The 24,676-nt window shown below is 37.0% G+C and overlaps 1 protein-coding gene across 9 annotated transcripts in view; it reads right to left on the bottom strand.

The window, feature by feature from the left end:
• Window positions 1-23,892, bottom strand: part of LOC124416810 (CUGBP Elav-like family member 2) — a 296,524-nt gene extending 272,632 nt beyond the window's left edge. For 5 of the 9 annotated variants that reach the window (XM_046898150.1, XM_046898154.1, XM_046898155.1 and 2 more), the window contains exon 1: window positions 23,707-23,889. The gene's annotated coding sequence lies outside the window, so the exon portion shown is untranslated. Of the gene's footprint in view, window positions 1-23,706 lie in introns of all 9 variants that reach the window. The other 4 variants (XM_046898149.1, XM_046898152.1, XM_046898153.1 and 1 more) reach the window with 3 other exon arrangements.
• Between the last annotated feature and the right edge of the window lie 784 nt (window positions 23,893-24,676).

The following is a 24,676-nucleotide window of genomic DNA, read 5'->3' as shown; positions in this document are numbered from 1 at the left end:
TAGTGCCCCATTTTTACACCGGTAATATTTGTAATCCATGGAAGCGGGCATGCAAGTTTACTGTCAAAAGCATCCCGCAGCGACACTTCGCTTCGCAGGCGAGAATAACGCCCCCTTCGTCTTATCTCCGTGGGCGGGAATTTTGTATATTATCACCTCAAGTGCCTACGGGTCACATCTGGTGCCGGGAAAAGCTGGTCCATACGCCCCCGGGTGGTTGTCACATCCAGATGCGTTCTGATCGTATCGAAACTCTCCCCGATATCGCTGGTTTATGCCACACTTTCAAGCTTTTACGACCTGTCAATGATGACGTGATTCTCACCATTTCCATATTCATTTTATGAAGCAAGTGTGTATCCTTCAGTCAAAAAAGGATAAAATCGAAATATTGTGATAAACAAACAAGGGTTTAAAACTGCAGCTGCAATTTTTTAGTGAACAGGATTTCCTAAATCGCCAACAAAACAATAAAATTAATCAAAAACTTCAGGATTGTCTCTGTACATTTCTATCAAATTGGAAAACCTTTACGCGACCTGCAAGCCTATAATCGATATTTCTATGTCTATGAACATTTACAGAGAATGAAATGAATTCTGATCAAAACATTGAGAAATAATTATTGACAGTTATTCTATTGGTACAGAATAACCAAATGAACAAATAATTAAATTATGGTGTTAATGAATTGATTTAGCGATGCATCTCCTGTTCCATCAATTCTCTACATAATGTATAACGAGAGAAATAAATTAGGAAACTATGCATTCAAATCGCCGATTCGTAGTTGCCGGCTGTAAAGTTTTTGAAAATTATTTCAGTAAAGCAATGTAAATTATGTAACATAGCCTGATTCACATAATTTTCGCTACGTCATCTTCTACAGTTAAAATAGGTGTCTTGTTTTCCTTTCGGGATAAAATATAATCGAAAAACCTAACGTCGTCGGTCGCAAAAATGTAACAAGAACGAAGTATGGCAGGACGAACAGCAGAGAAGAACTTTGTCCAGATGCCCATTAATGTCGCGAAGAAAAGCTACGCCGAAGACTGGACTGGCCTCTTATTCATCCGCCAGACGTGTTCAAGTGCCTCTTAAGTGACACGCGACCAGGGCACGAGACCTGCTGTGAAATGGACCATCGTTTCGAGTTGTAGTCGCGAACTTTCGTTGCTTTTATTTAAGAAGAACCATCAAAAATGGCGAATTGGGGGTTCGAAAGGTACAACAGAAGCCAACGAGATAAGATCCAATGAAAATGGTATCTTAGTAAGACAGGAAAAATTTGTTGATCCATGAATTTGAGAAGAAAAAGAGTGACAGAAAGTTGAGGTTGGTGAACTTACCAACCTACTATTCGAAAATCATGCAAACTATCATGACAAGGAACGTATCCGAAGTGTACTTGACTGATTTTTTATTTTCACTGTGATATGTTATAGAACATTAAAAAAATAATGGACATGCATTTTTTATGGGCCATTTCAGCAGTATATGGAGTCAAAACTAGCCTTGAAACTTACTCTATGAACATAAAGGATGCAACCCGTGAGTGTGAAAACACTGCGTGTATTATTTTGTGTTGATATTGAATAATGACTAACTAGTTTTGTCAAAAAATTTTACGCTTTCATCGAGACATTCTCGAAAATCGATTTTCAGTGGTGGTTAAATGTGAATCGATGAAGAGCGTAAGTTATTTTGTTTAGTAGGTAAAAAAATAAACGTTTTCAATGTCTTCCAATGTACTACAATGTGTTACGAAATCAAGAAAATCCCGGCGAGTTAAAGTACTTTCGTTATTACAGTATCTATAAAAGAAAGAAATGAGTCTTCATCCGTAAAAATCGGACCAGCAATTCACGACTTTGGCATTAAAATAGAAGGAATCGAATATAGGATCTTCTTGAAATTGTCACCAAAAAAACGATTAAGGTATTAGAACGATGTTGTGTAAGCCCTTGACCTCAAGTCAACATGACATAACAGCATAAAGAGTTGGATTTCTTTTTTACCAAGAAGAGTAGACGAGTCAAAAAATCTGAAGGGATTCTGTAACGGCTGCAAGACAAATTGCTATATTTTGTTTTTTGACTTTCAGTAGCTGTGCCATCCGGATTTAAGTGAAAGGCAAAAAAGCCTTTGCTGCTCCATGAATTCGTATTTTTTTCCATTAGTTCATCCCTTCGGAGTTATTAAAAAACATTATAAATCTGTGGGAGAAATTTTTTTCCAAAGAGCTTAAAAACTGGCGTTAGATACGAATCGCGGATTGCGTTAAGCGTTTACCGAGTCATAAAGTATTTTTATACGACACCTTGCAGTCAGTTTGTATCGAACGTACTGCACCACAACGTTGAAAATTGAACAATAAATTGTTCATCAATAAATTTTACACCCTGGCCAACGTTTCATTCAATATTTACTGCTCAAGAATATGAACACCGTTAAACTTATATAGTTTCTTCGATCCTTGTCACAAAACCATTGACGTAAATTTCAAACTTTCATAACATTCAGACTGTAAGAGTCCTTAAGACTTATAAACTTGAAACTATTTTATAATCATGTGTAGAAATTTTGGTCAAGTCACGGTGAAATTTCTTAGTACCTAATTTGGATTGTATAATCACTTTTTTTTGCAGTCAAGAATTTCATTCATAGTGTTACAAAAACGGTTACGTTTCAGATGAGAGGTGCGATATAAATTTGATCTGCGCAAGCGCAGAACGGAGGATAGAACAGATTGCTACGAAGTTAGCTGGTTAACTCGACGAAACAACGGTACTAAGTTAGCACGTGAAGTTAGCGCCAGTTGGCACCAGTCTGGCAGAGAGAGAGAGAAAGAGAGAGTCACAGCACTAGCGCCACTAACTGTTTCATTGTTTCATAATTGACTCATTTGCAGCTCCACCGTTATGCATATCTATTAACTAATCCCCACGGAGCTGTGCCGGCATCGCGAGAGTATTTCGCGAATTTTCCAAGTACTTCGAGCGGTTTTTCCTCCACCGAGAGCGCGATGTAAAGAAAAGTAATTAGCAAAAGCATAGCTCCTGTTATTACGAATGAAAGCAAGAATTTGAAACCTTCTCTCGAAATTGTATACCAGCTGAAATTTTCTGTTCAAAAATTTTGTCTTGGAACCATATAACTCGCCCTGCGTAACCAAAGTTGAAAATTTACCGGAAGTAAGAGTGAAAAGAAAGGAAAACTACCAGCGGGACTATTCGTAAACCTGGGATTGCAGAATGCCGGCTAAAATTCACTGCCGCATCGCATCGCGCCAGGGAGAGAAGAGGAGAGGAGAGGAGAGGGACTCTCCAATTTGCGTACAGATTTAGCGATTCTGTTTGTCGGAAAGTCCCTGCCCCAGTTACCATGCAAATTTACGGGCCGCCCTCTCTTCTCCGCGCCTCATATGAGGAAACTGAAATTTCCGTAGGTGGAAACCATCCGAGAAGGTCACCCCTCGACTTTTACAAATAAAAAAAAAAAAACAATGAAGTTTGCTGACAGGATCTATCGTCTATTTCGTTACGCCATCTCACTCATGAACAATTTTTTTTCACTCTGGTCCCTCGAAGATAATGAAAGTCATTTATCAAATAGCGTAAAAGCAACAAAAAAAATAAATAAATAAATAAATAAATAAATAAATAAATTGCAAATGAATAAAGGAATAAGAATAAATCGATCGAGTTTCATCTGTGAAAGTGGTTCAATCCGTGAAGTCAATCCTCGAAATTTATACAATGCATCACACACTGCCGCAATATCAATTCCGAAAATGCAACTAAGTACATTAAAACAATATCCATGCCAATTTGAACACTTTAATATTTATGTTCAATTTGGTGCTTTGGACTTCGATTAATATCGATCTTCTGGATTGTGCCAATTAAGTTGTATTCATCTGTTGTCCCACTAACACAATCCATAACCAAAAGGATTCTAATTTTGTTTGAAAATTTTTTTTCACCACGCGGTTGAACTCGTTGTCTTTTTAGTTATTGTACTCGACTATTTACTCGAAATTTTCCAACTCTGGTCTGACAATGACCCGTCTATCTAATAAACACATCAAGAAATTGTTCGGGCTTAAACTAAAGTGCGGGTGGGTGGTTAATTCGCCCGCACTTAGCTGCCCACTCGGTTGTCATCCACGCGTGACACCCTCCCTAACTCCGTGGAAACTCCGGGCGAACTTGACGACCCACTTCGGCATCCTGTGCTCAACACTTGGTCCGTAATCAAGTTTGCCTCAGCGGATCGATTCGAATCGATCTGCGAGCCTTGCTCGAGGGACGAACGCCGTTTTTTTGGTGAGGTCAGGAAAATTGAACCGATTGATTTTCCGAACGGATGGAAATCCTTGGACAGTCTAGTTGCATGGAAAAAAAATTTATAAGATCATATGTCGAGTCCGTAGGACGCGTCCTGTCGTATGATTTCGACTCTGCTAGGTCGAGTATCAGGCCAAGGATGCGAGCAAATAAGGTCCTGACTTTTCTGAATGAAAGTATTGCGGTTTTTCCAGGATTGTAATTAACGGTCCAATCCATGCGGTGCTGAGGGTATATCGATCCGAGAAAATGCCCATTTTTCCGAGGTGAGTACGTGACCGATTGAAAATTTATGTGCGAGGACGGTGCGGCAAGGGAAGTCAAGGGTCGATTCGAAGGGCGGAAGCTGCGGCTATTCCGCATGGAGAGGAGAGGAGAGAGGGAGAGGGAGATACTCAAAGTGGGTTTATGCATAAACCACCGGTAAATTTTTTGTTTATGCAGAAGAGCATAAAAAAGGATATCCTGTTACCATAAAAGTAATACGTGCTATCTCGAGGGAAAAAAAGGTCTCAAGACTAACCATGAAACATTCGATTTCGTCGGCCGGTTTCTCTTCAAATTTTTAAACCACACTTCCGTTGTATGTTTCGACCTAAATTCCACTATTCAGTGCTTGATCTTGCAGTGTGAAAGTTTTTGTTTGAATAAAGACTGAGAATTTTTGAGTGAAAACAAAAAATTTTCAACCACTTGATTTTAGTTAAAACAAGTTTTCGATCCAGTAAGAACGGACGAAGTTAAAGCATAACGAGGTGATTCACGGGAATTTTATGGCTTCTTGGGGATAAGGTAACCACCTCAGGTATGATGTATAGGTATACGTGTACCGGGATGCGAAAAATCGTTCGATTTCTTTACACAACTGAGGAAATCGTGACTTGTTTGTATATAGGCACAAATCAATAACTCAGCGTTACTATTTTATTTATGTGTTAGCGATGCGGTAGGTCGAAGGCACAAACAAGCCAACAAATTAGAACTCGCAGTTATTACGAATGATGAATTTATCGAACGTTAGCTACGTTTATTTTCGCAACTTTGGCTATTCCGCTCGCGCTTCGTAGCCACGGAAATTCTAACACCGATACAAACCGTTGAATTTTCAAATGGATCAAGCAAAATCATGAAAATTCTATTCCAACTCGCGCACACCGCTACTTCACACTGAGAAAAAAAGTTATTGGATTCAATAAATTTATATTAATTGATCCAAATAATCCATGTGTTTGAGTGGTACTAAGAGCACATTAATTCAAAGCAATAATTTAGGTGTTTTTGGATCAAAAAATTCCAATAAATAATAATTAAAATGAATTAAATAGAGATTGAATGACAAAACTCACTGAATTGCTTTATTGATTTGATATCTTGATGCAAGCGCTACAAGGTTTCACGTCAAACAAAATTGCATTTCAATCATTCAATGCTTAATTTTGTAAGATATGCTAATGACATTGACTGTCACCGAATAAGTGTTATGGCATAGTTTGAAAATAATTTTTCGATTACATAGCTGGTTCGAAACCGCATAATATGGTCGAATCCAAGTTCACCAAATGCGAAGGGTTCAGGTACAAGCATCATTGATGCTTATTGATTGAGGCGAAAATCAGAAATACACAGAAAGAATTATTATTTCAGTTAAAAAACATAAATGTTGCGCATCAAAGGATCAGAAGACTAACAAATCGACCAAAATTTCGTTTCGATGAAATAATATCCATTTCGTACAGGGTACAGAGAATTCTTGAATCAATTTCAAGTTTATGTTTGCAGTTTTCGACTACACGTGATTGCTTGAAAGTACGAAAAGTTATATTTCATTATTTATAATCCATTACTTGAATTTAATGTGAGACATAAAATAATTTTAGAACTCTTCCTTGGTTTCACTGAAACATATTCTCGACTGCTTGGATAGTTTTTTTTTTTTTTTTTTTTTTCGGAGTGGCATATAATCTGATGAACAAATTAATTTTCCTTAATGACAATTTTTTTTTATGCAATCTATTATTATTATGTCGAACAAACGTCAGATTGAACCAAATGTACTATCTGGCTATAATATAAAACAACTTCAGCAAACATTGGATTATTGTTCTCAACAAGGTTGAAAAACTATTTTTCATGAATGGAATGACGTTAGCTGAGTTCTAGTTTAATTCTACGAATAAAATGTGTACTTATTTGAAATACATTGAACACCAAAGTATAAAGCTTTGAAACGAATACATCAATATTTGTGTTTCAACAAAAAATAAAAAAAAAAAAAAGTGATTCGTTTCAGTAAGAAATTGTTATAATCAAATAAACTAGAAGTCAAATAAGTTAGCAATTTGGTTGGATAACTTTTTTTCTCAGTATACTTTTTCGATCTTGTGTCGAAATGTGTCCGTACTCGGATAGCGGATAAGAAAACGTAAAAAGAGCATCAGCATCATTTCACAAAGTCTGAGAGAGAGAGAGAGAGAGAGAGAGAGAGAGAGAGAGAGAGAAAGTGATAGAATCTAGTCCAGTATAGAAGCGAAGAAGGTAATTTGGACGAACACACAGTGTCTGGAAAGGCAGAAGCCATTCTTTATGTCCCATTGGATACGAGGGGCTGGAGTTTGACTGGTGGAAAAAGTTGGTTGATCGTTTGATGGGTTGTTACGAGTTTGCCGGCTAGAATATAGCGAGGAAGAGACTCTGACGGACCATTTGACCCTCGGCATGCCGCTTATACGTCATAACGCTCCTATCGATTCTTGATTCTTCCAAGCTATAACGTTTACTGCTACTGCCTTTTCGATAAACATTTCCCTTCGGGTCTTTTCCAGCTATCTATAGGATTCTGCCAAACTACCCGGACGGTACATTTCTTTCCAGCTTAGAAGGGAAAAACGGAATCTCGAACAAAAATAATCCGACAATTTGCTTCTCCTCTATTTCCGCTTTCAGTTTCTGGACATTTCGCACTGCGGCGCTCGTCAACTTCCCAGACTCACAGAGCTTTTCCGGTCTTAGTTTGCACTCTGGATTACGCAACGAAACTTTAAAAAGAAATATAAAAAAAAGTCAGAATAATGTTTTTCAAAAACTTGAAGCGACCTACTCAAAGTCAATTCTTCGTAGTAGCTTTCGAGATATTATTCAGGCCTAAGACTCTTCGAATTCAACTGGATGATAAAATCACACGCAAGATCAGTCGTTCCGATCCTCGTCGGTGCGAATCGATCTTCATGAATTTATTCGGTTTTCCAAAGTGCCTGAACATCAAATTTTCAGCGATACTTCCTTCGCCTGCATACAATTTGAATTCGATCAAGTCGAGGCAGTGTGCAGACCATTCGCATGTCGGATTGTAGTAAATCATAACAAATATGAATTGTCTTGACTAAAATACAAATCGTTCGTTACGGTGAATGAGTTTCCAATGAACTGGTCTGAGACAGTAACAAGGTAATGAACAATATTTATCTCGGTCATCATCACCGAGAATCGACATAACATGAAGATGCTCTCTACTTTTCATCAGGTCATAAATCCATTGAAAAGTAAGAACGTAAGAAGAGATACTGATCGAAGAATGTATTCCACACGGCACACACCTTGAGCTCATAAATTCGTTCACATATCGGCAGAAGTCGTCATGATTGCGACGTATGGATATCGAAAAGCTCTCCGAAGAAGCCAGTTTCTATTCATATTTGAAACGAGAATCGAGCACAAAGTTGGATGAAAATTGGGAATCTATTTTATGATCTGCATAAATTTTTTTTCGATTTAGAAATATCAGTTTAGTCATCGATTTACTGACTTCTACACATTTTGAAGTAAAAAAAATAAAACTAGTAGCGATTTGATGCCAAGGCTTTCAGACTCTGTAAGCTACTTCATGATAATTAACACGGTTCAAAGGAACACACATGAGACAAAGCAGGCAGCAACGGCAAGCTGGTAATCCATGCAAAAGCCTAAGCCGGTCGGCTTCCTCCGCGCACATGTTTAATTTCGTTCCTCGAGTTGGGAAACTTTACTTTCAATTATAGAGCAGACATTTTATTATTTACCGCGCTAAAAGGAGTCGGTGCTCTTCCATACCCCCCCCCCTCCCCTCCCTGCCCCCCTCCTCTCTTTCTCTCTCTCTCACGCTTCTCTCCCAACAACTGGCCAACGCAACGTCGTCTAACGCAATCAAGCATCATCCCCTCACCTTTGACACTTTCCTACTCCATGGTTCTCGCCCAGCATCCAAATCCCTCTACGTTGCCAATGATGTTCCCTTCGCCACCAGAGTGGGTTGAATATTTGATGTGGCTGCACGGGGATTAAACGACTCAAGCGGATGAAGTGGAACTCTGTTTCGCCCACGAAGTAATTATCAGGAAACAGGTTTCGCGCCTCGGGCATGTTCAACGAAATCTAAACGTCTATTCGTTGGATTTTAGAGGCTAGAATAGAGCCGTCATAATAAGAGAGGGTGAAAATTTTTTTATTCAGTATCCGTGACGGTTGAAAATAAAGCGGAAATAATACGACAAGACGACTAATATCTGGAACATATATTCTAACACAGAAATTTGAGTGAACTCAAATGATGAGCAGAAACACTGACGACACTGAAGCTTCTTGTCAATTTCTGCGTTTTCAAGTTTCGTTCGAACCGCCACGCAGTCCGGAGTGGAGGAATGATTTTTCTGTTCATTTGTCACGAATGTGTTGATTTGGAAAGCCTTGAAGCGGATGGGACTGAACGCCTGGTTTCATCTGCCGTGCACAACGGAGGCACGCCTAACTGTTATAATGTACGACATAACCGGCTAAGAGTTGCCGAAAATAAATTCACCACGTGCGAGGCAGAAGCAGAACGAGAGAAGAAGAAACGAAAAAAGAAACAACTGACATGAGGGAAGGAGAAGGAGAAGGAGAAGAAGAGGAAGAAGATTTGTCGGCCGAATGGTCTCGACGAAATTAATCCTGGGCTTTTTGGACGCTCCCCGATTTCCTTTCAAAAACCAGCGAACAGTGGTATCATTTTTTCAAATAACCTTACGAGTCGCTATAATTCTTCTTTTCTATTCTGCTCGGCCAAGCCCCAAGAAATTCCTTGCGAGACTCAAGTCAACGTGCGGAATTCCACGTTATATCAACAATTTGTCACCGGCAGGAACTTGAAGCAAGTTGCTTCACGTTCTTTCACTGCTGACTATTTCAAATTTCAGCGATTTTAATCTTTGTCATCCCCTTCTATCAAACTTGAGATTATTCACAAAGTTTCATGAATTGTGTAAAATTTTTTAGATAATTTGTCTTTTTCTAATTTATTTATCATACTTATGGTGAAAATTTTCTCAAAGGAATTTGCAAAATTGACGACAATATTGCTGCTTTACAGAGAATAAAAAATTTCAAAATGATTCCCTTAACGTAGCTAACTTTACGTTATGTTTTGAAAAATTCAAAACGCGCTTTAACTTATCGAAATCGATAGATGATCGAAGTTCAGAATGAATTAAAAAATCTGAAATTCCAGTGAGAAAATCAAAGTGTATAAATAAATCAAAAAATAATAATACTTGTGAGAATGACTATAGATAATGAAAAATTTGTGGACAAAATTTATTTGTTTAAGAATATAATTTCACTCTAGAGAATTTTTAAAACCATTAAAAAAAAAAGCGGAAAAGAAAAAAAAATTGTTGAAAATTAATTTTCCTCATTCTAGAATCTCATCTACCCTTTTCATCGTAACGTTACAAGCTGTTACTAAAACGCGTTATATCCTCCGTCTAATTATACTTGCTGTACACGTTGTAGCTAGTAGCTATAGACACCGAGGGACATGCCACTGCGTGCGAGAAAACGACGAGAAGTATACAAAGGTGTGCAGAACACGGTGACTGCAATTACTTCACCGATTAGCAGAACCGCGATAATGCGTATAACTGGGTTAAGGTAGGTTTAACATGCTTCGTTATCCAGACATCCGTGTGAAAAGTTGAATTATGAGAACGTTGCAATTTTTTCCCGGACTCTTTGACTCAAGACTCCGATTTCTTGACGAAAAATTGGCGCTTTTGTAAATTCCATAAGACTATCCTCTGACCAGTTGATAAAAAAAAATTGAAAATAGACTGAAATTTAAAATGGACTTTCGAAATGGAATGAATGGATTATTACGTCCGGCAGGGTCCGGAACTTTGCATTTCTCACATTGTCCTTCAATTTTTGACGTCTATCCAGAATCGCATCCTAGAATTTATTTGACTCTTCTTTACTTATTTTGAATCAAACTCCCTTCACAGCATCAAATAATCTCTGAAATTAATTCTCTGAAATAAACAAAATTTTGACCAACGTTGATCAATTGTCGATCCTACCAACGACCGTTTAACTTTTTAATTACCTCGCACGGGAAGAACCAATCATAGTCCATAACAGTAGTCCCTTTGGTAACATTTTTAGGATTAAAAGGGATTCCAGAAATGGTCCCATCATCGTCTTTCAAGATGACTTTTTGTGATTTGGTTTAAAAAAAAAAGCGAAGAAAAGAAATGAAAAAGAATAAAATTCAAAATGAATTATTGCAAGGTAAAAAAAAACCAATTCAAAGTCAAAATTGAGTTTACTACCGATTGCGACCACTTGTTAATGACTCGAGTCGAATTTAACCGTTTCTCGAATACTCGTGACTGATTCACCCTTACTTCCACCCCCCCATGTTTCCCGTTTTCCTGATTTCTCTCCCTAATTGAAGGTACGAGCTATCTTACGAAATTCCTTCTTCCCTCTTCCCTCGAATGGAAGACGACCAAGTTCCCTTTATCGATTCGATGAGAGAGAAGGTAGACGGTTTCTTTTCATTGGTACACCGGATCTGGAACGGCGGGAGAAGAGAAGCGAAAGGTAGACGGTATTGTGCGGGGAGGAGCGGGTACTGAAAAGAGGAAGAGGAAGAGGAAGAGGAAAAGGAAGAGGAAGAGATAAAATACACCCCTGAGCCGCCCCCAGCAGGCCGTGAGCCTGCCTCCTTTGCTGCGGTTGTAACCAAATCTCGGCGTTGGAAACGCAAACAACGTAATAGCCCTGCACCCTTGGCATGTTGTCGTTACCCTTTGTTATTTATAATGAGGCGAAGCGAGAGCTGTGTGTATTCATTACACGTTTACAAATTAACCAACTATGGGAGTGAGGCTGTCGTTGACGACGAAGGAAGAAGAGCGGAGAGATAAATAGAAAGAGAAGGTTGTTGGATGGAAGGGAATAGCCGAGGGTGAAAAGAGATGGGCACAGACTTGTACCCAACCAGTTCTACTCTGCTTTGCTCTGCTTCCCAGTTAAGTACCCTCTAACCACAAATATTTCCTGAATTGTAACCGACTGGCTTGCTCGCTCGGTAAAGAGGATGCATTAGCAAATCGTGTCGTTTAGGTGAAGCACGTACGATTTTTACTAATTAAATGCAATCTTTTTTCAATCAAAGCTATGCCTTTTTGATTTTGCAAAAGCAAAGGGGCGTATAATTTTTTAATTTTTTTTTTTTTTTGACAATTACTTTGTGAATATATTCTAAGCCTAAAATGTAAATTAAAAAAAAAATTTACGATACTCTCGTGTAAATCTAAAGAGACACTTGAGTAAAACGGACGTAAAGGCAGTATTCAAAAATCATTTCTTATATTGTTTTGAGAATATTGATAAAATACAAAAAACCGTATACATATTTTTATTTTCTAAAGCAGATCATGATTCGTGGATCGATTTTCCAACTACCTGTGAATTCAAAATTTCTCCAAGTGAAAGAAATATCTTTAAATTTTTTCACCTTTTTTTTCCATCAAACCTTTCCGCCAGTTCGAAAAGAAAAAAACAATAAATAAATCTAGGCGTTGACCACGAGTTTGAAAAGAATGGAAAGGAAAGAAAAGCAGACTTCTCCGAAGGTCAGAATTGATCCTCCGAGTCAACATCCTTCTCATTCGCGCCTGCAGTGTCTAGAAATAATAACACTCGATACTGCGAGAACGGATATGCGATAAGAAATAAATATTCTAGTATCTGCGGGGTTTCGAATTTCCATAAAGAAACAGGCGGAGACAGAAGCAGCATTTGCGTCGCCAGTCTCTATAAACGATGCGCTTATCTTTCGCGTTGTAAGCATTTTTTCAGCCTGGTGGTAAAAAATACGTGGAAATACTTGAAAACGGTTTTTTCTCTCGATAAACCATGAGTGCATAATACATGCGTTATTTGTTTATTTATTTGTTTGTTTTTAAATTTTCATCGCATGAACGATCGATACTGTTTTTAAGGTTATGTAGTCCGCCTACGCTTACCGACCGAGCAAATTCAGCTAAAATGATTTTTCCTCGTTGAGGAAATTTTGTAGAGACGGTATAAAACGACTGGGTTTCTCGTCATTGTAGTTCTTACTTGTTAGTATTATAATATTCAAGCCAGAAGTTATTCAGCTGCGAACTTGGCACAAGACATGCTGCAGTTCTTCGTGGAGATTGTAAAGAAAACAAACATATGGAATGCAGAAAATACATGATATATAAAAATAAATGACAATACTTGTGCTGTGCAGTTTGGTAGCAGCGAGTCGATCTGTTGTTTCAGCGACTTTGAAAGCGGCCAAAGATACTTGGCACTTGTTTATTTTTCGACGCTTCTACTTTCTGCCTTGCTTATACCTATATGTATACCTATGTATATGCAACATGATGAAAAGGTTATATCATTCGGCTGTAACGCTGACTCATACAATTCATCGATGTTCGAATTGATGTTGGGTTTCGGGCGGGATGAAAATTTTGAATTTCAAAAGTTCCAAAAGCGCAAAGTTTCGATTTTTTTGCTGACGAAACTTGAAGTAAAGAAATGAAACTTTGACGAAACATCAAAGTTTCTCCCGACGCTCAAAGTTCTGAAAGTGCAAAGTTCGGTGAGGCCAAAATGCCGAAATCGCTTAACTCCGACAATTCAAAGTTCCAAAAGCGCGAAAATGAAAAGATTTTAAAATCTGAAACATCGAAACGTAGACTGATTGAAAATTTTTTAATTCTGTGAATTTATGACTTGGTAAAACTTTGCCACTTTGATCCTTCTTTGTTTTAAATTTTCGATATTTTTACGTTCGGAATCATGGTTATTCTGATATTTGGTTTTTCTGATATTTTCACAGCCACTCGTTGAGTAAACTACGCTGTGTGAGTATATTTTAACCTTCGGAACTTTTCTTTTCGCCATTAAATAATTCGGAATTAGCTGCTATCGGAACTTTTCAAATTTGGAACTTCACTCCCGCCCCTTGCGTTTCTGTTCGTTATTTCGTATTTTTTTTTCTTTTCTTCTTCTACGATACTATATGACAGAAAACTGGTATTTTTTATTTTTTTTTTATCGAAAGGAATTGCACGGGAATATACGTTTAAGAAAAACCGGATCACGCGCTGGCTGCAATCAAGGTATGAAAATAAACTGAGGAAGTCACGTTGCTACCGATTTATTTATAATGTATACGTTAGGCTTGATTTTAGGAAGATGAAAACTCACTGGGATTTCCCGGTTACAAAATATTACAAGGGAAATGGGGCACTTGCAAATATATACGTATAATACCTACATCAAGAGTCACGGATGAAAATTCCCGAGAACAGTTTTTTGAAATTTTTAAAATCAGAAAAAATGTGTCAGATATACAGTCTAGTGAAAAAATTGATTAATGCAAATAATCCTGAAATCAAGGTATCACAAGTAAATCTCAAGTCAATTGATCTAGATTTTATTACAATGTATATTATATTATTTTAGTTCAAAACTATCTAAAAAAATCATTCCAGTTTTTAGTAACTTTACGATAGATACATTATTCAACGTTTCATTTATATATATATATTTTTTTTTTATTGTCGAAATCTAGTTGTTTATGGAATTTAGATCGATGAAGGCTAATACGTGTGTTAATTTTATACTCTATAAATCATCTGCAATGAGTTTTGATAAATCTTAATTCGTTTATTGATAAGCCGGGAGCAAAAACTGGGTCTACAGAAAGAATTCCTACCAAAAAATATATTTTACAGATCTGAGAAATTGATTGTCGAAAAAAATCATCTCAAATTCAGTTCATCGCAAAAGTTGAATTAAAAAGGATTAACTTGAGTTAAACTTTGTGACACAACGATTTAACGAAGTTGGAAAAACGATACTTAAACGTAGAGAAATGATGTTGATGAAAAAATCGTGGTTTTGCAAGTTCTTACCAACGTTGAAGAACTTCAATTCAAAGATTATCAAATTTTTTTCTTACAACTGTTCACCGAATATTCAACAATCCTGTAAAAATTTCTACGTAGAGATTTTTTATAAAACTAAATCGTCGTCACATTAATGTTAACTCGTGAGATAAATTTACTTATTTACAGGAGTTTTTTGAAACCAAAAGCATGTTTAATGGCCTTGGAATGAATCATGCGTTTTTTGAAATTTTTATTTCAACTGTATTTTTTTTTTTCTCAGGTGGTGATTCTTATTTTGTAGCTCGAACCGTATTTTCCGGTAGCGATAGTAAAATGAAAATAGGAATTGCACAGTGACAACACAACTAGAAACTTTCCTGAGTGCATTTTTTAGTTTTGATAGTTTCGTGTTTAGCCTGCACGTCTCGGGTCGACCCGAATGACCCCCCACAGTGAAAGGTCGAGCCAAGAAGCGAGACTTGGACGAAAGCCGTAAAAACTGTGCACGGGGTGGTGGTACTTAAGTACGAGTGTGACTAAGTACAGGTCCTCGAGATCTGGCAAAGCATAAAGGATCTTAGCTGGAAGCGAAAGAGGAACTTAAGCCAGCCAGAAAATATCGCTGAGTAGAAATTATCAATTATTATATAGTCTTGTTAAACTATTTAAACTCGTTCCTTTCACCTGGTAAACATTGATTTTCATGATTATTACTTACTTTATTTTATATTAATTAACAAGTATGTAGCGATCAAATCACATACCAAACGACTTGCTATTTGATCGAACCAATAACGAAAAAACAAATCATCAAAGAAACGATTTGCATTGTTCAGTTGAATCGAGTGCATTTGATCCATTGACTGAACATTTCTTTCGTCGTCTTTGACAAGTTCAAAAAGATTGTTTTCTGTGTGCATAATCACACAAATTTTGAAAATCTGTCGGTGATTCAACAACTGGTTGATTATCAGGTTTAATTAACCCACTTGTTTCATATCTGGCTACAATCTATAGACACAAATTTCAAATTTTCAATTTTACTTACAATTAGATTCGCGATCACGATGGACAAAAATTCCAATAAAAAATATCAAATTATCATCAAATGTCCCGTTGTCAAAGAATTCTGAGATAAATAATAATTTTATTCCGTAATTTCTTACTTCATATCAGTCTCTCCCTTTTACCCAGAGTGCAAATTACTTCCCGACACTTCACATATGAAGCTGAAGTTCATAAAGTTATTGTAACGATTTTAAAGTTTGAAAAAATCGTTATTTCCGATTACAGAATTGTGTGAAAATCAGTGAATCAAAATGAGTAAAAAAGTATTAATACCTGCAAAACTTGACTACTTCAAAGTCACTATAAACTTCCAAAATAGCAATCCCCCCCCCCCCCCCAGATGTTCCCTTACGTTAACGTTACTAACTTCCGCCTCGTTATTATTACATAGAGAGACGCTCGGATCGAGTAATGAGGAAAAAAGAAAATCAGTAACCTGCACTACTGCGACATGTAACTTGGAGTTCGACGGATGGCGGGAAAGGGGGGAGGAGGAGGGGGAGGTGGAGGAAAGGGCGATGGGTATTTGCCCAGACCTAGACATCATGACGTTTCGCGGACCCAAAACTAATTAACTAATTTGCCACTACGCCGACGCTGTCGCTCTAAACAAGGTTGAAACTAGGTTTTTGCCAGTTAACGAACACCCGGAGTTCACCCTCTCCGTGGCACATGTGCTGCACTAGGGGCTGCGTAACTGCCACACGTTACCCACCCATTGCAGTCCAGTCACTAGTGTCAAAGACTAGTTAGCCGCGAAAAGGGTCGACTGCCCGCGATGCCCGTCTGGTCTGAGTTGAAATTAGGTGGAAAAAATTTCTGGCCATCCGGTCACTCCTGACCGTGACAGAAAAGTTTTGTTCTGAGGTTGATGGCCGGTGGTCGGTAGATTTAAAATGGTTTTTTTAGTCCAGTCAAAATAGGTCTGAATTAAAAATGTTTGGCTCGTGACTGCGTTTTGGTTTGTAGAGGTTTTAGACACTTAGGAACTCAAATCTGAAGTCGTTTTTGAGCTGCACAGACGGGGCTTTGAGAAAACATCAAGATTTGAGGTTTTTTGTAGTTTACTCAAAAACTGCTGTCGATAAATGAAAAATGACGCGACCATTGTGTAAAGCGGAAAATTTTACATCGAATTGTGTCCTCGTATGTTGGAAAAGGAGTCGGATTAATAAATTGAGAAAATAGAAATTCTACTTATCGACGGTATCCGGGGAATTTTTTTGAGATAATTTCGAATAAATGAAAATGTCAGTGTTTAATTCCTGATTCAACGTTTATTGTTTTTTTTTCTATTTTCAGCCAACTTTCTTCCCAGGCTGTGTATCTTACGCAATCTTAAAAACATATAGGGGAAGGTGGGGCAAAGTGGGCCCCTAAAGAAAATAATGCCTAAAATCAGAATAAAATGTTTAGTTTTCATGTGAAAAATTATATTCAATTATTATCCGTCTTTTTCGAGAAAAAGTAATCATAAATTCAAGTTTAGAAAATTATTTGACTTTGACGAGTTGAGAGTAAAGCACAACTTCAAACGTTTTACGTTACGAGCTGTGCAATTACTCGAGTAAATGATTTCCGAATAATTCATATTTAATAAAAAATTCAGGTGGTTAATTTTATCCTTTGTTATTTAAAAAAATTCAGGGGACCCACTTTGCCCCACTCTCCTCTACATAAATTAAATTCGGTCCTATAATTATAAGAACAAAAATGTCGAGCAGTTTCAAATCTTATATTTTAAGGAACTGTCATAACTGCCATGATATTAAATATTCTGTTCAAAATGCGAACACAATTTTTTTGCAACTATGTTTAATAACTAGACTTCATTGCACCAAAGAGAATCGGAATCGTGTTGCACACACATGCAATGAGACGGGTGAAAAGGCGTCGAAATTTCGTTTCAACTGCAACCATTTGCCAGTGAATACTGTGTATATAATTGCGTAAATTCCTTGGCAGCAATCTTAGGATTCCCGAACACCGTTTCGGCTATTTTCACGCTCGATTAGACTGAAGGGATTCGAAATTAGTCCGAAACAAATCACTCGTCGACTATAGCCGTTCTTCATTCTTTCTTCCACCCTTTTTCACGTCCAAATCCCCCCTCCCCTTGCTGTATAATATTAATCCGAGGGGTGAAATCTCCTCCAATATCACGACCCTTACACAGGAAGATTCGACGCAGGCAGTCCCAAAAAATTACCAAGCATAATTCCTGCCGCCATGCCAAATGATCATCTTTCATCATTCGTCACTTTCATTATCATCCCTCTTTTGTTAGTAAATTTTTCTTCGAACACTCATCAGAGACAATTGATTACTAACGATGATGGATGCTGAAAAGTTTTACGTAAAGCTTTTACTTGTGTTCGAACTGTTTTTTTGTTTTTGTTTTTTTTTTTTTTTTACTCTCGAGGAAACTGAGATCTCAATAAATTTGATGATAAAAATTCATGCAACGAGCGTGTAGAAACGTGGTGATATATGTATTAGGATAAAATTGCTTTACTCGTTATATATATATATATATATATATCTGTTTTTGCAAAAATGGCTAAATTCGGAGAAAAAAATGCGAGACCGACATTTGTAGAAGAAAAAAATCATCTTCTTTCCAATGCCGTGTGTATTCTACTTTATCAAATACACACCTGCGTTTCTTTGTGCAAACTGGTGAGTTTTTTGGCAATAAGACGTTTTCGGTCCCGGCGCGGATCTTAGCCAGCGAAGTGAATCGCGACAGCGGAGAAGTTGAAAAGAGGAAAAGCTACTTACGATGGAGAAATGCTGACTGCGCTGTTGGCAAGTAACCTGACGTTTCGCGTTGGGTGTGAGAATATTTTTATACCTATTTTTTCCTCTTCGTTTCCGATCTATATCTTTCCTTATTTTATTCTTATTCTTTGCCCCCTTCTCTATCATTCAGCGAGTAAAAGTCATTTAGGGGTCTACGCAACCATTGTTCGAAAAGAAGAACCGTGTTTTTTTGCCGTTTTTTGGAAAACAAAATAGTTAAAATCAAAATTAAAAAAAAAAATGTATTATTCGTTCCAAGGCCATCAACATGCTGAATTTAAAACCGTTCGATTTTTTGGTTTCAGTTTAACCATCTCTGAGAAATCATCAACACCGCAGGCCCACCTTTTTTTTCGATTGAGTTTCGTGTCTAAAAAGTGATTAAAATCGATGAAAAAAATTTTTCATATGATTCGAGAATGTATTTGTTAAGCCTGACAAATCCTATATCAATATTTAAAGTTTCAAATGATTAAAATAATTCTTGAAGAAACTCTGCTTTTTTGTTTGTCAGTTGTGTAGACTCCTTAAATTGAATAATTGAAAATATACGAAATAATCTTCTTTCTTATTACTTTTGTTTGAAAAAAAAAGAGAACGTCAATTTTATTCCGGGAAGCGAATTGAAATGAGTGCGATAAGCAAGCGAGACGAGGAACGGTGACTTCCTGAAGCCGGAAGCAGTGATTTTTCCCCCCTTCTTTATGAACGTTACTTTTGCAAAGTGAAGGTGCTCCCTCTTAAATTTCAACCTAATCTAATAATTCATATTGAAATTTTTCTATTCAACGAGGCACCGCCATTGTTTGCCACTGTGGCTTTGCGTCTTGAACAAACCGACCCTGAACAAGATAATATATAACTTCCTCAAAGTTATTGTTCCGCTGTTTTTCTCCGAGATGAAAGAAAGTTTTGAATTACGCTTACCTACAATTTTTGAGAATAAAATAGAATGTTAATATAAAATATTTGACCCTCGATCTTTTTTCTTCAAATAAGCAAAGAAGAACATTTTTCGATTTCTATAGACATTTTTAAGAGGCAAAAAACAGAGATGAATATAACGGAAAGATCTTATTCAAAGATTTAAAATTTATTGTGCTAAGCAAATAGCACATTTTTGTATCTGCTCAAGTATTGCAAGATTATCCTTAATTATTTCAAAGTCGTCAAAGTTCAAGTTTCCACCTGTTGAACAGCCAGCGAAGAACTAATTTATACTTTCAACCCGTTTCGCGCCAACTCCTTTTACAAAGTTTTTTATGTCAACCTGTAAACATTTTATATTTAGATTTGAACATGAAGATAATTTTTTTTACGGCATATCAAAGATTATCGCTATATATACGTATAAGATCTCGATTATGAAATAAACTTTTTATCTTTATTCATCGTTCGCACGGTTTAGCGGATTATAGACCTCGTAAAATTTATCAAATATATAATTTATTATTTTACTAAATCAGGTACTTCTAACTTATCCTAAAATCATCATCAAGTTATTTTTTACTTAGAATCATCGAATGAACTATTAGTTCTAGTCTAGTCTAATGAATGAAAAGAATGCTATCGTGGATATGAACTTCAAGGGAAAAAAGAGCTTTTCATTGGAGAATGAGTTTTGATGACTTGTATGCTTTGAACAACGAACGACTGTATTCCCAAGGGAAATAATAAAACCGAAGAGTGCGTAATGGGATTTTCATCACCGGTCTGGCGGAGAAAGAAGAGTTATGTACATATGCAGCTATAACCAAAATTAGTTTATGGGTTTGCTATTCCAAAACGTAGGTAAACAAGTTCGAAACTACCGTATAGTAGATCAAAAGGTTATTCTCAGAGTTGCGAATATAACAATGATTATTTCAGAGTCTAGCGATGAAGAAGAATTTCAGTGATGGCTCTTCGCAGGGTTTAAAATGTTTCAGATACATCGAGTAATATCATCGAAATATGGTAGAAAGTATTTGTTCAACGTTTGAAATTTTTCGGATACACTTAAAAATATTCCGGATACATTGCAGCAGAGGAAATTTTCAACTTTGAAAATGTTTCAAATACATTGCAGCGACATTTAGTTACAATATTCGAAATACTGCAGAAGAATTGCGTCTGAACGAATCTACAACCTTTTCAATATTTCGGACACAATGCAGCAATATAATTTTGTGAACTAACTTCAAAGTACGGTATAAATATTGCAGCAAAGAAAAACTTGCAACGATTTGAATATTCCACATATAATAATGCAGCAACGTAACTTTGGAAAATTTGAAATATTGCTAAAACATCTACGCAACGTAACGTTGCAGTTTTAAATATTTCAGAAAGATTGAAGTGTCGTTGATTTATGAGAATTGAAAATCTTTGCGTAAACATTACAGCAAGGTATTTACAGGACCGCAGAATTAGAAATGAATTCAGTTTCCCGGTACTAACTGAAATTGGCACTTTGCAAGTGCCTACATTATGACGTATTACGCAACGGCAATTTCAACCGAGTCTGCAGTCTCACCTGTAACACTTGTATCAACACCTGGCGCTAGTCGGCTTCTAAGTCGACGACATAATACAGCCGAAGTAGCGAAGTCTGCCACTGCAGTGTGAATAAAAGCACGTAGTAATTTTTTTCTCGTTTAAAATTTTTTTTTCCTTTTCCTTTTGTCGTTGCCTCTCTTTCATCTCCTAACAACTTGAATTGCGTAAGAATCGCTAGGAACGACTTCTCGTCATTCGATAAACACTCATGTCAGTAGCCAATTGTCTACCGAACCACCACAGACCGAGAAACTCCGGGGAGAAATTTGAATTTAGAGTACCTATTAGAGTCGCTAATAACTCTGAATTCAATCAAATAAATTATTAACATTGGAAAAGAATTTTCAATATTTTCAAACAAGTGTTAAAAAATTCGTCAGCTTTCATCGTAGCCAATTTTATTCCCAGAAATCTTCACTCCGCGTTAGTTGTTCAAACATTTGCAAAAATTTCCGATATGATTCGTGAGACTTGGTCTCAAAAGTATAAGGTCGTATGTCAGCGCTCATCCAGATGGAAATTGGATGAAACAAGAAGTAAATAGAATAGATGAATGAATAATTATTGAACTATCCTGATTCGAATCGTCGTATTTTGAACATTCCCTTCGATAATCAGTCGGCTGTTTTTACTTCTTTGCATCGCGCTGTTGCCTGTCACTGATAATAAAATAATGAATAATACATTTAGATAAAGGCGCTTACGATCAACTTTCAACAAGCGTCTTCGACTCTGCCATTAAAGATTATATATCATTCATAATTCTCACTTTTATATATACGTGTAAAAGTTCAAGACGATCAACACATGCTTGCAACGATATGAAGTGACGTCCCCGCCTGCTAACCTCGAGAGACAAACGTCCTCCACCTCCCAACGCATGCCGGCCGACACTCGTCTGATAACAAACTAACATATGTCTGCTGCCTGACTAGTATTTTTCAACCCAGAGTGATTTTCCTCTATTTCAATTTATTAGGATTATTATTCATTTATTTATTTATGTACTTTTGTCTCTTTTTGCGCGATCGAAACGTTTGAATATGAACACAGAAATTACTAGATTTCTTTTATTTTTACCAAAATCATAAACTGGGAGAAAAATTTATATTCATTTTACTGGAACATTGACTTTGGTTCACTGAATGAGAAACAATCGATTGTTTGTAACTAGTCTCAACTCGCTAGAACGACGTCAGTAACGTTACTGTATATAACGATGCATGTTTAAGAAAAATGGTTACTTCGCAGTTTTATGAACTTCAAAGATTTTGTAAACAATTATAAAAATAAAATACTTTAATTTTGAAAAGTCAACTCCGTTAAAGTCATTAAAAAATTAAATTACCCAATAATGATGATTTTTTATGATGATCTCAACTGATCGGAAATAGTTCGTAAAATGAAAAAACATTAAATTTTTCGATCGATTTTGTCGGGCAGTAATATTGAATGGACAGAATTCGAGGAAAAACTTATATTATGTAGGGGTAAGCGAAGAATTAGAAGGTCATGAGACAAAGAAAAGAAAAGAGGAGGGGAAGAGAGAGAGAGAGAGAGAGACACTTGTGTGTGTGTGATTATTGATTACTGGCCGATGCAGAGGCTTGAAAAACCTTATTATTGTGGCGTAATAACAGCTCAGCTTACAATCAGCTTAGGTCGATCGAGTGACAAGCATCAGCAAAACATCGGCGAAGGTTATCAAGGCTTCATGAGTACAAGAGGAAAAAGCAAACACGAGAAGAGCTTGCAGAGCTTTCATTAAATTTTGTCCTCAAGTTTAACCGCGAGAATTAGTGACGAGAGGAATTATTCTCCTGAAATTTTGGATTTCGTATTTTCTTTAAAGCTCGATTGCCAGAATGATCAAAAAGTGAAATTACAGTGAGTGTGATTATGGTGGAATCTAAATGTCGATACACGATGCACTTTGTAGAAATGAGAAAAGAAAATATAATTCCTTGAGAATTCCAGCTTTTCAAGACAAGAATCATTATTCATCCAGTTTGTTCTCATGTGCACAGTAAATGAAAAATACAATTGTCATACGATCGACAATATTTTATGTTCGACTAGAGCACAGCTCATTGTGAGGCAGATTACAGGAATTTGCTAGCACGTAAAATTTTTAAGAAATCAGAGTTTGATTCATGACTATTACCTCAAAGTTGAAAGAAAAAGTTCTTTTTTCAACAAATAGCTAAATTTTTATGGACCTAGGATGAAAACTAGTATATTCTAGATACGACATGAAATTCCCGTGAATACTGGACACCCTGTAAGATTTTAATGAAATATTTATTCCCTCTCTGATCATCGAAGTCAAATTGCAATAAGGAGCAGTCGAAAGCATAAAAACGTGCGACAATAAGAACAATTGACAGTTTGCAATTAATTTGCATACCTGAACCAGCAGAGAAAAACATGACGTTTCACGTGATTTAAACAAGTTTTTCCAGACTATTCCATCCACTCAATCATTTATTTTTTTAACCATCAATGACACATGTGCTCATCTTTATAGGTGACATGCGGTGTTGGAATAACTCGCTACTAGGTGGATTTACGCAACTAGTTTATTGCTAACTACCGACACAAATGGCGCGTAAATTTTGACCTCTGTGAGCACTCGTAGATTTTTCCAAGTAAAATTAACCAACTTATTAACTTGTTTGATAAAATTATCGAGCAGGTATTGCTGAACGTATAAAACTTACCCAAAAAGCATAATCCAATGCGCTTCACTATCACTTTAACGCTTATTTTAACACTTTTGAAAATTTCTTTATTTACACGTGAAATGTAGAAACTTACGTTTCGGTCACACTTCTAATCGCGGTGAAATTTCACTTACGTCGAACTTGTGTTTTATGATTAATTGTTTTCGTGCACTACTTTGGGTCACAAGACTATAACAACAACATGGCGGAACTACAAACGCGGTAAAATCTCGTGAAAACTATCAGTGACAACGAATATCCAAGTTAATGATTTCGAATCGAGTGCTTTATCACGATATAAAGTAAGAATCGTGATGCGGGGGAGCAGGAAACAGCTCGAAGGATCTTATCGCTTCGAAACAGTTGAGCAATGAAGTATCGGCAGAAAAGCTACCGATGAACACTTTGGCGAACAGGTGGTTTTCAGATACGAGCCCCGAAATGCGCCGAGTGGAACAACGAGTATCGGTTACGATTTCGGAACGATGGACGCGCACGTCGCGACGGCTTGACGTCGACTGAGGAGCGGCGCCGAGCGCCTGTCCGCCCCCGCGGATTCCCACCCCCACCAGACGACGCCACCCCCGAGGCGCAGCGCGAAGCTCGCTGCCACCGACGCCGACGCGACGCGGGGTGGAAAGCGCCACGCGATTGAAGGACGCGAGAATCGGTTCAGACGCCCCAAAACGTGGACAGGCGTCGCGACGCTCTTCGGCCCAGAACGAAATTTTTCACTACAGAAAGTTGCGATTTTTCGTTTGATTGATATTTATTTCAAGGAGAGAATAATAGTTTTGTTAAGTTCGGGACACAATGTTGCAGAAACGTTGTTACGATATTTTTATTTTGTTAGAAGTAAATGTTTGAATTGTAAATTTGTTAAGTAATGCAGAAAAATTATGTTATGAATGATACTAAAATATTTTAAAGAAACTATGTAATTCGACATCCAGCCAAATTCTCTCGA

This window comes from Diprion similis, chromosome 3, assembly GCF_021155765.1.
Source record: "Diprion similis isolate iyDipSimi1 chromosome 3, iyDipSimi1.1, whole genome shotgun sequence".
Lineage (NCBI taxonomy): Eukaryota > Metazoa > Arthropoda > Insecta > Hymenoptera > Diprionidae > Diprion > Diprion similis.
This window is presented reverse-complemented; position numbering and strand designations above follow the sequence as displayed.